Source organism: Cavia porcellus, unplaced genomic scaffold, assembly GCF_034190915.1.
Source record: "Cavia porcellus strain 051 isolate PalLab524CR breed Dunkin Hartley unplaced genomic scaffold, mCavPor4.1 scaffold_24, whole genome shotgun sequence".
Classification (NCBI taxonomy): Eukaryota; Metazoa; Chordata; class Mammalia; order Rodentia; family Caviidae; genus Cavia; species Cavia porcellus.
This window is the reverse complement of record NW_026947507.1, coordinates 18,115,043-18,131,995: the sequence shown is the minus strand read 5'-3', so window position 1 is coordinate 18,131,995 and position 16,953 is coordinate 18,115,043.

The window sequence follows — 16,953 nt, the reverse complement described above, 5'->3', positions numbered from 1 at the left end:
TGCCTGTTAGAAATTGTTTACAAAATGAATTAACATTAGATTTGGGGTTTTTAAAAAAGGTGAATTGGCATTAAAACCACTTAACATATTATGCTGCACAACACTGTGGCAGTGCGTTTGTCTACATGATTACAAACTGTCCTTTGCACTGCAAGGGCAGGCATCATTTCAGCTACTCAATTCTCTTTTTGGATAAAAATCAGATAAAATTGTTGTTTTTATATTTCCTATTATATTATCTTTGAAAAATTAATGAAAATATATTCAATTTTTGGTCATTATGTATTTATATAATTGGATTGGAAAGTAGTTAACTTTTAAGAGGTAAAAGAGTAAGCAAAAAGAATTACAGATGTTTAAAAAATAGACAGTTCACACAGACGCATGTAATGTAATTATAATCCTTCTATCTAATTTCCTTTCTTCCTCTCCTTTTTGATGTCTATTTACTCTTTATGGGACATCTAATCTTTATCCTATACTTCCATGTGCAATACTGTTCAAAATTTAAATCTATACTTGCAAGCATTGCACATTAAAATATAGATACAGATATATGTATATGTGTGCATATTCATTTATCCAAAAAGTTTTCTTCCATATGTGTGTCATTGCAAATATATATTTTACTCACACATGCATGGTAATTATGAAGGCATTAGTTATATAAAGACATCAATTAGAAAAAAATGCTCAAAGATTGTTTCAAAATGAAATAGTATTGAGGTTTTCAAAAAGCCTTGATATACTTAAACAAAAAAGCAACACTTTTGGAATATCAAGTATAGGAGGGGAGATACCAGAGTACATAATACAGAGCAAGCAAAAATAAGGTCTTGGATACAAGAAAAAGCACACTAGAATAACATAATTTAATTTGTGTAAGAAGCGTAGGTTACACTGATTCAAAAATACTGGTTCTGTGAGAGTAAGAAAAGAATTATGGATATCATTTAAAATGTCACATGTGTTTTGGAATAAGATGGTAGCTGTAGAGCTGGTAGAGCTTAGTGTCTTAGATCAGAATATACAGTGTGTGTGTGTGTGTGTGTGTGTGTGTGTGTGTGTGTGTGAGAGAGAGAGAGAGAGAGAGAGAGAGAGAGAGCGAGAGAGAGTGTGTGTGTGCAATCCACATTATACTATTACAGATTGCTTTTCAAATGTGAGAGAAAAGGAATATAAATTCTTTTCCTTTTTTATATAGGACCCAGAAACATATATTTTCTGTGTCTCTACTATGAAATTCCTAGAGAAGAGCAGAATCTAAAATCCTATGACTGATTGAAAGAACATTATTGCAAAGAAGAGTGACAAGAAAATAATTCTGAATTAGGATATTTTCATAAATGATCTATAACAATATAGTAGGAAAGTCTAATGAATTGTTGAGCTATATAATCATTGAAAAGATGTAACAGGTCAGTTTTTAAAGTACTATCCAAACAGTAACATATTATTTTGGCAGAAAAAATGAAAGAAAAAAGAGGAAAAGAAGCTAAATAATATTGAGATTTTTACTATTATGGAAGCCTATCATGGTGTAAAAAGTGAGCATTTCTTTATTTAAATTTTATCAAATGTGTCATGTATGTGATATTCTGTGTTGTGCCTTCCAAAGAAAAATGAGAAAATTACAGTAGATTTTTTTCACTAAAAAAGTTAAATAATTTTGAAATATATTGGCAGTCTTTAATACATAGTAATCATGTTTATGTTCCCTCTGTCTATTGTTTTACCAAAAGATACAGTGGCTTTTCATGTTAGAATTTCTTTTAAATATAACTTACCTAATTTTCTGAAGAACTGACATAACTTCTTATAATCACATACATACATATATATATATATATATATATATATATATATATATATATATTCGTGCACTTATATTTGTAGCAAAATCACTTGTTGCTAACTAATTAATTACATGATTAAAGAATGAATTTTTCGGTATCTCAAATTATTAAAATCTATCTAAATAGGCAAAATAAAGTCAGTGATTCAGGAGTTAATAGAAGTATTAGTTAAAAACATCAAGGACAAATTTAGTTGCAGCCTGCATGAGAAAGTAAAAGAAAGCAATGTAAAAAAAGTCACTGTCTGATAAAATTTATAATTTTCACTCGTTTTCTTAATATTAATTTTAGTGTGTTTTAAAGCTAGGTGCCTAATGACTATTTCATAACTCAAGACTATTATTTAACATGAATTTTCTACAACATTGTCAACATCCTTAATAGTTACATAATATGCATACAATATGTGATTTGCCATTAAAACACCAAAATAGCTTTAAATTAGATGGATTTTTCTTTATTTAAGTAAAATTAAATGAATCTCATTTGTAGAACGATATCAAATTTCAGAAGACTGGAAACTTGGTCAACAACAATAGTTTAAAAAAAGGTAGAATTATTAGACTTCTATGCCAGTGATTATGCTAATTTCTTTACATGGATTCTTTTATTCAACACACTCATCTGTTTTATGTAATAAGCACTTTTTTTTTTTTTTTTTTTTTTTGGTACTGGGAATCGAGCTCATGATCTTTCACTTGCTGGGCAGGTGTGTGCCACTAAACTATATCCCTGACCCAGGAACAATTATTTTCGTTTTGAACTTTCTGAAACTATATGCTGGGTTCCCAATTATATTCTTTACATAAGAATAAAACAAAATGGATGGACATGGTTTGAAATTGTTGTAGCTACATTACACAGAGAAAATAAGTTGATGTTTATTTATTACTAAGAACTTAACTGAATCACACTACTTGACTGTTTACTTAAAAACAGTCTCCTGACTTATCTAAAACAGTAATGACCCAACTTCACATCTCCTTGAACTACTTTTAGTGGTCGATAATGATTGTGTATATTGAATCAGATTTATATCCCACAAAATGTGCATTGGTCATTTGAGTATTCTCAAGTTAAGTTGCAAGTATGTGCATTGCTAAAGTGAGTTTTAAATGAGTCTTGTAGTTGTTGTTTATTGATCTTTAACCAAGTGTACTAGATATAATAACAATAATACTACTCCATAGAGCATAAAATCCTGCACACATGCTATCAGAACTAGGAATGTGGATATGTAAACCAATGTTCCACTCAGTAAAATTGCTATACTACTGTGGCAAGATCATCTCTTCCAAAATAAAGTACTCAGAAAATGAGACTAAGGAAAATGCAGACATAAAAGCCATTTCTTTTGGACCAATTTTCCCTTTATATCTTCTGCAACTTTCCATTCAAACACTAACAAATAGGTGAAATTTCATTAATGAGTTAATAGCTAATTGGCTCAGAAAGAGACATACATAAAAAACTGGAGAAATCTCTGCCCCAAACCACATAGAAGAGGTAATCTCCCCATATATTGATAAAAGAATTACAAGATTTATACTATCAATTTTAAAGGCCTGCATTTACTGGAAGGAGAAATAAATTGTCTATGTTTCAGTTTCTGATTTGTAACCTTAGGGTGAAGATAAAGGGAACTTCTAATATTACTTCTATGAGCGGTAGATGAACCATTATCTATTATTTCTGGCACAGAGTGGTATCTCAGTGTTAAGCTTAACTAATATCAATGCCACAATTATTATTCATGATTTATTAAAATTTGAATATTGATTTGGCAGTATGACACATTGGATGTACCTCACAGAAAAATACTTAAACATTTTCAAAAATTATTTAATTTCTTTGGAAGAAGTTGTGTGAAATATTTATGATTTAGTATCAATTATTTATAATATAGTTTTCCAGAAGAGACCTGGCATGTCATACAAACTTATGCAATTAACTTTCAAAATGACAATAATTTTATATAATATACACTTCCAAATGAGCTGGAGTTTTCTAAATGTAAAAAAGTAAAACTTTGAAGAAAATTGTTTTGATTAATCTCTGACCAATGAAGCATGAGACTTATTTAATGGGAAATTCACAGTAAAGTCATTAATGTTCTTAAATTCTCATACAGATTAGTTTTTAGGAGTATCATTTTAGAATATACAAGACTTAAAGAATAAGTTTTGCTGATCTACAAATATTTAGAATATTAGGTGTTTTTGATAGGAGAAATCTTTTTTTTTTCCTTTTTTGAAAACAATATCTCACAAATCAATGCCAAATGATACACAAAAATCCCTAGGTATCTTAAAGAGAAAAAAATTATGCAGGTAAACATATAAATCTTTAGAATATTTGTTTTTTTTCCGAGCAACTCCTGCTGTTGGTCTCTAACCCATAGGGCATTAGTCTTCTCTAAATTTCCAATGGTATCCCACTGCTTGAAGATAAATAGAAGTCACTTGAAGAAAGAACACATTTTTCTAAACAGAAATTTCAGATGGATAAAGACGTTAAGAAAACTATATACATAAAATAGATTTTTTTCATGGTGGCATATTTCATCCTAAATCCTTATGCAAAGCCATTTTCTCAAGTGTGCCAAAATATAAAGAGATTGTTTCAAATAATGCATCAGGAAAAAGTGTACACAAACAGGGCTAGTATTTAAATTGAACAAGAAAGAAGGTAATACATAAGAAAATGTTCATCAACTATATGAAATTTTTAATGTCAAACACTGTTTTTCATTTTCAAATTCACATTAAAAATTGTGCTATTGATTGAGGTGATGTACGCTCCATTATCATATTAGCAATTTTTGGGGGGGTAGTGCTGTACACTCAATCTTCTCTTTTGTGAAATAGTATTGGTTGACTAATTTAATCATTTACTATTGTTTAGATTGTTAAACCTTTTAGCTGAAGGCATTTGTCGTATTTTCCAGACATAATGAATAAGTTACAGGGGAGGCATCATAATATTTTATTTTGTTTGGTTTGGTTTGGTTTTACAAGATTGCCTTTCCGATCAATGGCACAGGGCAGCACTATTCACTGTAGTTTTAGTGTCACCTGACAAGTCTTTCATTAAACAAGACTTTCACAACTACTTCAGAAAGAGCGAAAAACAATGGCATATATATTTCTAAGGCAGAGGAGGGTACTTGATTAACAACAATGTATCTTTTACCTCAATAGATGAATCAAAATTGAAACGCCTTTTAAACACACCCCCTACGTATTGCGTACTTTTGGTTACAATGTGGTTGATAGTGTATGGCATTGTCTTCAGGATAACCAAAGAGAAATTCTGAGGAACAGATTTGTGAATCAAACCACTGTTCTTCAGAGCCTGTGGCTATCTATTTTGCTGTGTTTTCTCTCCATAAATCTTTTGTCTTTTGAATCGTTTATAAATTACAAAGAATATATATATATATATATATATATATATATATATATATATGGTTTGCTCTATCTTTACTGTTTTTTAAGCAAACTTTAACTTTAAAGCAGTTTTAAATTGACAATGACATTGAATGGAGGCTACAGATATCTCCTGTAACCCTCTACCCTGACACCTGCATCAGTGCTGTACTCCTCACACTTGGTCAGTCTGCATCACTACCCAAAACACACTTTATGTAAACCTCACTGCTGCACGTTTACAGGTTGGACAGATGTATAATGACAGGTGTCTACCATCCACTCCACTATCAACTCAGTCGTTTCACTGTCCTGGAAAACCTCCTCTGTGGTTTTCTTAAAATCTCGTACAGATTAGTTTTTAGGAGTATCATTTTAGAAGACACAAGACTTAAATAATAACTTCTGCTGATCCATAAATATTTAGAAAATGAGATATTTTTCCCTATTGACTAATACCTGTGAGCTACTAACCTTTTGCTATTGCAGTAATTTTGACTTTGAGAATGTAATATAGCTCAAGTAGTTAGATATATACACTATTAATATGTTCAAATTAACTTGTTTCACTTATTAATACACATTTGCATATGTCACATGTTTTCTCATGGCTTGAAACCCTTTTCGTTTTTAGCATTGAATAGTATCTCATTTTCTGGATGTACCAGAACATACCATTTTTTAAAAGGACTTATTGAAAAATACCAGAGTTATTTCTCTCTTAAATTCTTATGTGATCTCTAATTTAGAGCGGTCTTTGTTTATTATATTCATTATATTCTAGCTACAGGAAGAGTTAAGCATAGCAAATATAACCCAATTCAATACTCCATTCAAGAATAATTACTGTGATTTTTATCACCACGTACTAGTTTCACCTGTTCTCCATGTTAATGTACATAAAAATGTACATAAAATATATATAGTGCATAAACTGGTGTAGATTTTCAAAATTTATTTTCTCCCATGCAATATCATGGTTTTGAGTATGTTACATATCACTCTGTGGGTGATTAATTCATCTTTTTATGTTGCTATTATTATGAAGATTATGAGTCTAAAATTGAGTTATTATAAATACAAGTAGTATTAATGTCTTAAGCCTATATTTTCAAGGCAAGTCCATTCAATTATATTAGACATGTAATACATACATTGACTTCTCTCTCCATAGGTCTAAATATCAGATTAAGTAGATACTGCAAAAGCGTTTGTCAAGGTTGGAGGATGAATTTAAGTATTAGACCTCAATATGCAAGCGTTTTGGCTATTGCCCATCTTTCTCAACACTCACCGTTGCAATCATTCTAAAGATAGGGCAGATCTTATCAGACTATCAAGTTATCTTTCCCCAACAAGTAAAGATCTAAGGCAAATATTTAATTGATAATTAAGTTTTATGAAAGTGTCTTCTGAAAAATAATGGTTTAAATTATTAATTTCTTTAAGTTTACATAAAAGCTCATTCTGTTATTAATACTGGAAGTATTGGCATGTATGACTTACTGAATCCCCAAGAACACTCTACAGAAACCGTGACAGGTAGATGTTGACTCGACACTCTAACAGCACAAGACTTCCATTTGATTGTAAGTAATAAATGTGTAAACAGTGCAAGTCTTTAATTTGAAAGACTCACGGCTGATGCTGTGAGACTCTTTCTGTGATAAATATATGCTGGGAAAGAGACACAAGACAGGGTTACCAGTCAAAATTAATGATATTTGTGTCCCAGCTGACTCATAAGTATTTCCAGATTCTAGCCAATTATTTGAATTAGGTTGAATAAAGACGGGAAAACCCATCACATGATTAAATAGGATTTACTTTGTCTATGCCTTTTTTTCTTCTATACCAGACTCTTATTTCTGTGTTTTGGCTTTCATCATCACGTTCTGTCCAAGAATAAAATTTTTCCTATACATGAGTAGAAACCTGATGCTTCTTTTTCTATGCATCCAAAATTTTTAAGGACAAGGGGAAGGTCATCAGGAAAAAACATATTATATAGGACTGTATATTTTACTTTTTGAAATTTTTATTTTTATTTTTTCCACTTCTTCCACTTCATTTTGACAAATGTAAACGTGATTAAATTTCAAATATCCAATAAGTAATTGATGCTTTGCACAGTAAAGCAGACACAGAAGAAATATGGGTACAGAAAAAAGAAATATAACTCAACATTATTGAAACTTCTACTTTATATGAAAGACATAGAGACAATAATACATCTAATTAATATTACCATATTTTGGTATTGAATATTTTCCATAAGTGAGATTATCTTTGCTAGAGTATCTTATCTTACAAATTAACAGTAAAAACCTTATTATCCTTAAATCATGTTGATCATCCACATTATGCCCCACTATTTGTGGTATTATATTCTCTTACATGGAGAGAATTTCTAGTTAAATCTGTCATTTTGAAACTGAAAAAGGCATTTTAACTTAGCAATAATGATGATTATAAATTTAAAATAGTGATATCATAAATCATAGAATCCAGGTCAGTTAGGATCCATGACTTATTTCTAAAAGAAATAATACATACATATTATACATACATATAAGAAATAATACCCACATCAAATCACATGATTTATATGACTACATGATATAGGAAAAACTAAAGTTATAGACACACTAACATATTGTTATCATACAAGTTTTTCAAATACAGTATCATTATTAACAAAAATTTGATGTTTTATAATTTATACTGTATTCAGAATATGAAGTTTTGAATGTCAATAAATATAAAGTACTTTAATATCTAATATATCTCAATTCACAGAATTTTAAATAACAAAAAGGCTTACTATGTGCAAAATCTTTCTGTTTGATTAATAGTTGAATTTATTAAGTGTAGAGACATATTTTATGTACTGGTAATATTGAGGATGACTATTCAATAAGAAAATATATCTCTTAAACATTGCTTAAATTTCTACTTAATATATCAGTTTAATAAATGGTATTTTACTTGTGAGTGCCAGGCATTAAAGTTCTGGGAACATTTGCACCTTTTCCCTTTAGGAATACAGTGGTATATGCAGTGCATTGAATGATAAATGATAAAGAAGGGCTCACAGGTCAAAATAAATTCAAGCAAAAAAATATGTGTAACATTCAGAGACCAATTAGCAAAACAAAAACTGTGAATGAAACCCAGAATTAGTGGCACATGCTTGGAATCCCAGAACTCTGGTAGGCTGAAGAAAAAAGTCTATATAAAGTCAAGCCACACTAAACAACAAAGGTCATAAGCTCGACCCAGCCTAGAGAATCTAGCAACTTAGTAAGAACCTGTATAAAAATTCTAAAAATAGCTGGGAATATGCAAAGGCTCTGAGTTCAATTCTCAGGTTAAGGAAAAAAAAAAAAGACAAAAAACCATATTTGACTACTTAAGTGCATAAGAGATTTGACAAACAAATAAGGACAAGTTTTAAACAAAAAATTTGTTTTAGTAAAAGAAAACATGGACTTTACACCACTCAAACCTCACTTCTCCCAGTATTATTGTGAAGCGTTTCTGGGAATTCTGTTTTGAGGCCTGTATCTACTCATAACATTTACACCTGCAAGTTGAGCAAATACTAATATCTCAATGCATTGTTCAAACTTTGGCTCTACCACAATGCCAAAATGACTGGATTTTGAATTCATTCAGGACACTGGGGGCAAAACTGAGGAGAACAGGATGAAAGATGCCCTTTCAAGGACAGGGGACGGAGAGGGCGGAAAGGAGATTAAAGAAAAATATTTGAAGGGGGAAAATGATAATGAAAATGAAGCTTTTACAAATAAGAAAACAAGCTGATGTTGAAAGGAAGGCATGAAGAAAATAAAAGAATTAATTTGCACTCTGTTCATATACCAACTCCTCAAGATAAACTTAATGCTTATGCACTGCAAAAACATACAACAACAACAACAATATTATTTTTGGGTTCAACATGCGATGGAGTGTATTTTTTTAAATTATACTGAATTTGTATTTGTACATTGTATGTTTTGATTCCTCTTTTTTCCCATTCCAATTCTCTCCTTTTAAACCCCTTTCGCCTCTTGTTTACAAAACTGTCTTCATATTATCTTTTATCTGATTTTTCCTTCCCTTCCTTCCTTTCCCTCTCTCCCTAGTTTCCCTTAAGTTTTGAACAATTTCTTCCTATTTTGCAAAATCTATTTTACATTTTGGGTCACATTTACAATTTAAGTTTCTCACACCAGAGAGATACTGCAGGATTTACACATTTGTGTCTGATTTATTTCACTTATGATTATGGTCTCACTGTGTATCCATTTAGTTCTGAACATCTCAATTTTGTCCTTCTTTATAGCTGAGCATACTCTATTATATTAAAAGATCATTTTTTCTATTCATTAGTTGATTGGCATTTGGGTTGCTTCTAAGATTTAGCTGTTAAAAACTACGCTTCAGTTAACATGGGTGCACATATATTTCTGTAGTATGATGCTTTTAATTCCTCCAGGAAAGTACATGGAATGGGAATTTCTTGGTCAAGGGAGACCTCTAATCCTATTTTTTTGAGGAATCTCCACATTGATTTCCATACTGGATTTTCATCTTATTAAAAAACTTTTACACAGCAAAAGAAATAATCATCAAAATGAAAAGACAACTCACAGAGTGGGAAAAAGTTTTTGCTTGCTGTTCTTCAGACCAAAGACTACAACGTGTCTTCACTGAAAAAAAAAAAAAATTAGAATTTCCAAACTCAAAGACCAAATCTAAAATAGGCATTAAAGAGGAGTAGATACTCCTCAGATATACAAATGCCAAATTAATGCATGAAAAAATTCTTAACATCATTGATCATTTGAGAAATGCAAATTAAAACAGCACTAGTTTCCATCTTACTCCATAAAGAATGACTATTAACAAGAAAACAACTAATAAGAAATAGGGCCATGGGGAAGAAGAAACCCTTCTCTGCTGGCAGGAATGAAAGGGGTATTTTGAAAGCATTCATGGTAATGAGGATATTGAAACTACTATGGCGTAAGTCATTTAGTAATCTCTCAAAGAGTTTTGTCAAATGAGAAACAGAGGCTAGGAAGATGCCGTTAGGGAAAGATTGTTTTCTTTCATCTTCTACCCATAAACTCTTCAAAGGGTGGTGGTGGGTTCTCATAGTCTTTCTGGAAGTTATCCTATTGGATCAAGGAATTTGGCTCTTAGATTTGATTTTTAATGGAATAGTCTATAAAAAATGAAGAGACACATAAAAACTAAAACAAATTTGATACTTAACTAGTACAAGTTTTAGGGGGCTGGGTCTTTAGCTCATGACATAAACACCTGCCTTGCAAGCAGGCGGTCATGAGTTTGATCCCAGGTACCTAGAAATAAAAATAAATAAATAAATAAATAAATATAAAAAACCAACAACAACAACAAAAAAGTAGTACAAATTTTGAAAAACATCTCTGCAAATGATAGCTAAGTGAGAGCTAAGTCATTTTAATATTTAACTGGACAATATTATAAAGCTTGTAGAGATATCTTTTAATGACTGACATCAGGCCAAACGGATAATTTAATAAAAAAATTAAAGTAATATAGATTCAATTCAACAGGAACTTATTTGTTAAATTGCTCTGGAAAATGCAAATACTTTGAAGCTTTCAATGTGCTGAATTATATTTTTCATTAAATACAGAGTTTTAATACTTGGGAGTAGAATTGAATCTCTTGAATAAAAGATCAGTCTTATCACTACTCTGTTAAAATTTCTGTGTATTTTAAGAGCAATAAAATTGCATTTTATGAAGCAAAAGAAGAATTATCTGGTTGCCTCCAAATTAGTTTAGTAGAAAACACAAATTATCCAGAAACAGACCAAAGCTGGAATGTAATAATGTGTTTTAAAATGTTAAGTAGGAAATTATTTGTGCTCTGATTTTTCTGGCAAATATTGTATAATTCTTATATAATGTGGATAGGATAATCCATGGCTATTACTTAAGTATAAATACAAATCAAAAATAAAAGTTTAAATAAGTAGAATATTAAATACACATAGAAGTCAAATTTTCTACTGTAAGAGGAAAGTAGTCAATTCAATCATTTATTAAATTAAATTATACATATCTATCCATTCAATGTCCACTTATCACAAATTAAAGGCATATTTTATATATGTGCAAGATTGACAACAATAGTGTTGGATCTTGTACTAAATATTGATAGTAATTTAAGAAAACTGTATTTTTAAAATAACTTAAGATATATTAAATTTTTGAAATAGTTTGGAGGATAGTAAATTTAAGGATAGTAATTGAGAAAGAGTAACAACATGACGATATAATTTGGAGTTAAGTAACTTATAATAAAAGGTTGAAGGTTTTTCTCTACCATTGGCCAAAAGGAAATACTTGAGTTAAACTCTTCAGTTATAAATCACATGTTGTATAACTTGCATTTTTTATTAACAAATCATTGAGACATTCTGAAATTTATTATTGAGAAAATTGCTATATAAACATAGATTTGACTGGTTTTTCCCTGAGATTTGATTTATTTGACATCGATTATAAATTCGGTGCATTCATATAATGGTCTATTTCTCTTTAATTCTAGTTTTCTCCTTTATAAATGTCATATGCTTATAATTTTAGAACAGATAGTAATTTTATTTCAACTGTTCTTCTAAGTTTTATTGAATTGAAAACAGCATTTCCTCTCCACATGATTTTCTCTCTCACTTTGGGGATGGGAAAAGGGATGGATGTGAGGAGAATCTTACCTCATGTAATCACTTCCTCTTTAATTCATTGACACAATCACCTAACAATTGCATAAAAATGGATGCTTCTTAGCTGATAAGTTGGAGAAAATTTGCAAAATAAACATGTTTGTGAAGAAATTTAAGTGACAAAGAGGACTAATATTTTAACACAGACAAAAAGTAAATAAACTATTCAAAGACAATTTAAATAGGGGTAAACTCATACACAAGATAGATTACAATATTTTATTCAAAATGGTAAGATCTAAAATGATCTGAACACCAAGTGTTTTGTTAGTTTCATATTACTGAAAGCTAAAAGTGGAAGTGACCAAATATAGTTATTTATTGTTTTTATACCATTTGGTGAATATTTACACATTGAGTACATAAATATTTAAGGGGTTAACTAGAAAGGACTCCTTAAACCATGTGGCTCGGTTATGTAACATACAGTAAAACAGTATAATATGTTTTTAAAATCCTGGACTGAGTTTCAAATATGGCTGATCTCAAAACATTTTTAACTCCCAAGAAACAAGGACACAAAAACAATCACTGTTGCCCCTAATGTATTCTGTGTTGGCTATTTTTGAGTGTGTATTAATATTTTACAGCACTTAGCAGAGTAGGTTAATTTTACACATTCTGCTGAGGAACATATACCAACAAATCTGAAGTAGATACTCATTTGCCATTACTGTCTAGGGGCAACAACAGGTTATCCATGGCTTTTGATAGTTACAGAGTCCTACATAAACACTACCAAGATGGTGAAGAGGAAAAGTTGAAGAGGAAATCTTGTCACTTTAAATTTTGCAAAGCACTTCTAGTAGATATGCGATCTGAAGTTGTGGCTGGTTTTCAGGCTCACGAGGCACAACAACTGTTCCCTAACTCCTTACTGTATAATGTTTAGCTAAAAAGCACTAGTTGTGATATATACCCATACGTATTCCAAAGATTTACATTAATTCCCTGAAACAGTCCACTGTTTACTAAAATGGGGAAGATTTTCATCTAACTGTGCCTTAATTTGCAGCAAATTGCTAAGAGATTTAAAACTGGTGTGCTCATTTAAAATTTAGATTCCCTTTTGGCTTTAACATAGGTGGAGTAGTTGGTGAGTTTAGCTTTGTAATCTCTTGCAGTGACCAAAGATTGCATTAAAAGTTGTATAATAACAAAAGGCAAATACAGTATGAAACCAACATACACAGATTTAGCTTATATGATCCAGTTATAGTACCCATATTCCCTGCCCAACCCTCACAAGATCACAATTGAACATCTTTTTGGCCTTATCTCTACTAGTGGCAACTGAATGATTCAGATGGCTGCTAGTACTTTTACCACTCCTATATAAAATAAATATATAAAACAAATATATTTTTCTTATAAACTTGTTTTAAGGATCCTAATAGTGTTTCAAGAATCAATGAGAGTAAATTTCATAAAGAGTTTACTAAGTAATCAATACTACTACCATCATTATTTATTGGTTATTTTACATGTAAATAGTGACATTTCAGTTATATTCAAATATAGATAAAAGGCTCAATGGTCATAGAAATTTACTTCATTAAAATTATATTCAAATTTGTTTTTTACTTCTTATATTAATAAATAATTTTATAAGTAATTTTTAAATTTTTATTCATTTTATATTATGTAATAAGAAATTTATGTATTTTAAGTTGATATACATTTTTAAAATCATGGAAGTTAAACACAAAATCATGCTACAATTTTTAATCTCTTCAATATTTTAGTCTTCTTTTAGTGAAAGAAGGGGGTAATTTTCTTTGGCATGTGACATATCTGTTTGCATAAGTGATCAGTGATTCATTACATTCACATGACTCAGTGAAGTGGCTGTACTGCACATACCAATACTTGTTAGTATCTGGACTCTCAAAAGCAGGGCCTTGATGAAATAAATGCATGTTAAGAAAATGATACAATGTTTAGGCCAATGACGGCGAATCTTTTAGAACACCCAAACTGCAACCCCAACCTACTGATTCATCACAAAATGCCATCACTGCAAATAAACTTGAATACTGAGATCTTACTTTAGAAAATATAATGCATACATTAACATCTTTTGTCTCAAAAGAAATCAGGTAACACATGAGTCATTGTTTCACCATCGCGGGTTTAGGCAATCTAATTTTCTGTTCAATATCTGAAATTTTGGTTTTGTAAGCTATAATGAAAGAAGGCAGGAAGAGAGTAATGAGAATTATCTAAAGCAAGTTTGTTTGGAGGCCGCAGGGCCAGATTTGCTGTAGTACTGAAAAGCAAGTGGTAGAAAAATGTATTTCTCAAAAAAGAAAGCAGGAAAAAAGAAAATAAAAATGTATTTTTCAAAAATAAAATTTCAGGGCCTGGAAAATAGCTCAGCAGCGCAGTGACTGCCTGGCAAGTGTGAGGTCATGGGCTCCATCTCCAGTCCAAAAAAAAAAAAAAAAAAAAAAAAAATAGCACAATGAATATATGGTCTTTGCAGGCTTACTACCCAAAAATAACTCTACTACTACAAAAAATCATTTTGATATATTAAACAAATTTTCCTTATAAATATGTTGAATGAAAAGTTTCACAATATAAAGCAATATTTACAGCTACCATCTAAATAATTATTTATACACTGGATGCCAGAATTCTTATAAGCACTCAATATCTAAATCAAGCTTTCAATAACATATTTTTGTAATATGCATCTGCATTGTCATTAGTATAGTTTCATTTTTATTATAAAATGTCTGCATTCTCCCAGTTTCATAAGTTTATTGTTTTCTAGAAGCAATTATGAATAAAAAGTTAAAATGTTGACTGAATAAAATAAAATTTAGAATTTTAATTAGAAAATTAAGGAATAAAACTTTGAATAAATCATTTAAAATCCTAAATAAATCAAAGACTGGATATAACAATAAATTTAATTATTCAAAAAATATATTGTGGTAAACTGATTTTCAAGGAAAACTAATCTAATTCTGTATAGGTTAAAAAGTGTATGTCAAATAGTACTGTCTTTCTATGCCCGGTTTACTTCATTTGACCTAAGGATCTGCATTTCCATGAATGCTATTTAAAGATCTCATTCTTGTTTATGATCACATAATATTCCACTTTGTCTATGTAGATTTTCTTTTCTTTTCTTTTTTCTTTCTTTCTTTCTTTTTTTTTGTCTTTTTCCTTTTTATCGGTACCAAGAATCGAACTCATGACTGCCTGCTTGCAAGGCAGGCGCTTATGCCGCTGAGCTAAATCCCCAGCCCCTATGTAGATTTTCTTTATCCATTCATCAGTTGAAGAACATTCATGTTGTTTCTTTTCTATTTAGAATACTGCTGCAATAGAGGAGTAAGTGCAGTGTCTTTTTTGACACACTGCATTCATCCCTTGAGGCAAACACCCTGGGAGGAGTACTGCTGCATCTTCTGCTATTTGTATTTTTAATTTGTTGAGGAATCACCATATTCTTTTCTACATCAGCTGTATTCTGTATTAAATTTCAGTTTCATAAACACTGTACTAAAGTTCATTCTCCTCCGTAACCTCATTAGCCCTTCTGTTTGTCTTTTTTCTCCATTGTATGTGGAATATGATCAAGCTGATTTCATACATGTAGCAAGTAGCGTGGTGATTACCAGAAACTATACTACTAGATTTCAGTCAGATGGGAATAGGAAGTTCTGTTTTGCTACTGCATGGTACAGGGATAACAGTTATGTAGGGTTTACTTCAAAAAGTTAAAAAAAAAAAAAAAAAAAAAAAAAAAAAAAACAAAGATTTTGTGTCCAAAAAATTTTTAGGTAAAGAAATTTTGAAGGTATTTATTTAGGTTAATTTGAGTGTTACATAAAGTATACATCTATTTAAAAATCTCACAGGTGCCTCATTAATATGTGCATTTTTGTATCAGTTAAAAATAAATGTAGTTAATTTAAAGTGTATGTCAACAACCGGGGAGAATCTGAAATTCTACCTTAGCCTTTCATGATTTCCACAATGCTAGCAGAAGAAATAAGAGTGCAGATCAAAGATAAGGAGTTGTATGACTCACAGCACTGCAGGCAACATGAATTTCATGTTCATGTGACTTTCCCATTGCCCAAATCCCTGGGAGACAAAGCAGTACTAGTCCCAGTGGATGTTCTCTGTGTCACCATTGAGAAAACTTGAATTTAGAAAATACTGTTAATATAAAGCAGGCTACCGGAGACCTGGTGCACTAAAGAACCAGAAGGAGATATCATCTTTGATATTCTTTGTTAGGAAGGAAACAAATCCACTTTCTGTCCCAAAAGAACGCAATGTTTCTATGTTCGGGTTTATTTCTCATATACACGTCTTTCGAAAGACAATCCACAGCAAAAACTGATACATCACACAGAGAATGTGAAAACTGGTGAGTTGCATTTAAAAACTGTAAATCATCAGGATGTAACTAACTTTTAGATTATTTGAATTGGAGGGAAATTTTATTATATCATTAATTCATAGAATTTTTTATTTTTATAAATCAAATATACTGTACATATAATTATATTCACTGATGAAAAACATCTGAACTTAATTGTTTTGTTGGAATATTACTGCAAACCTGTACTTTGACCTAAGTAATGTCCTTAGTGATAATTCTGGTAAAATCTTGCACTTATAATATTTTCTAAGCTTCTACTAAGGCAATAAATACATAAATAAAATGAGCCTCACAATAAAAAAATCAAAGCAGACTCTCACACATGCAATCTGAAGATCTTCAGCCTAGGAAAGTGGTAAATAAGTTCTACATAATGCATTAATTCCACTTAAAATTACAAGAAATTTTCAGAATGAAAACATTTTATAAGATTTACATAGAATATTTCATGTAAAGATATACTATTAAATG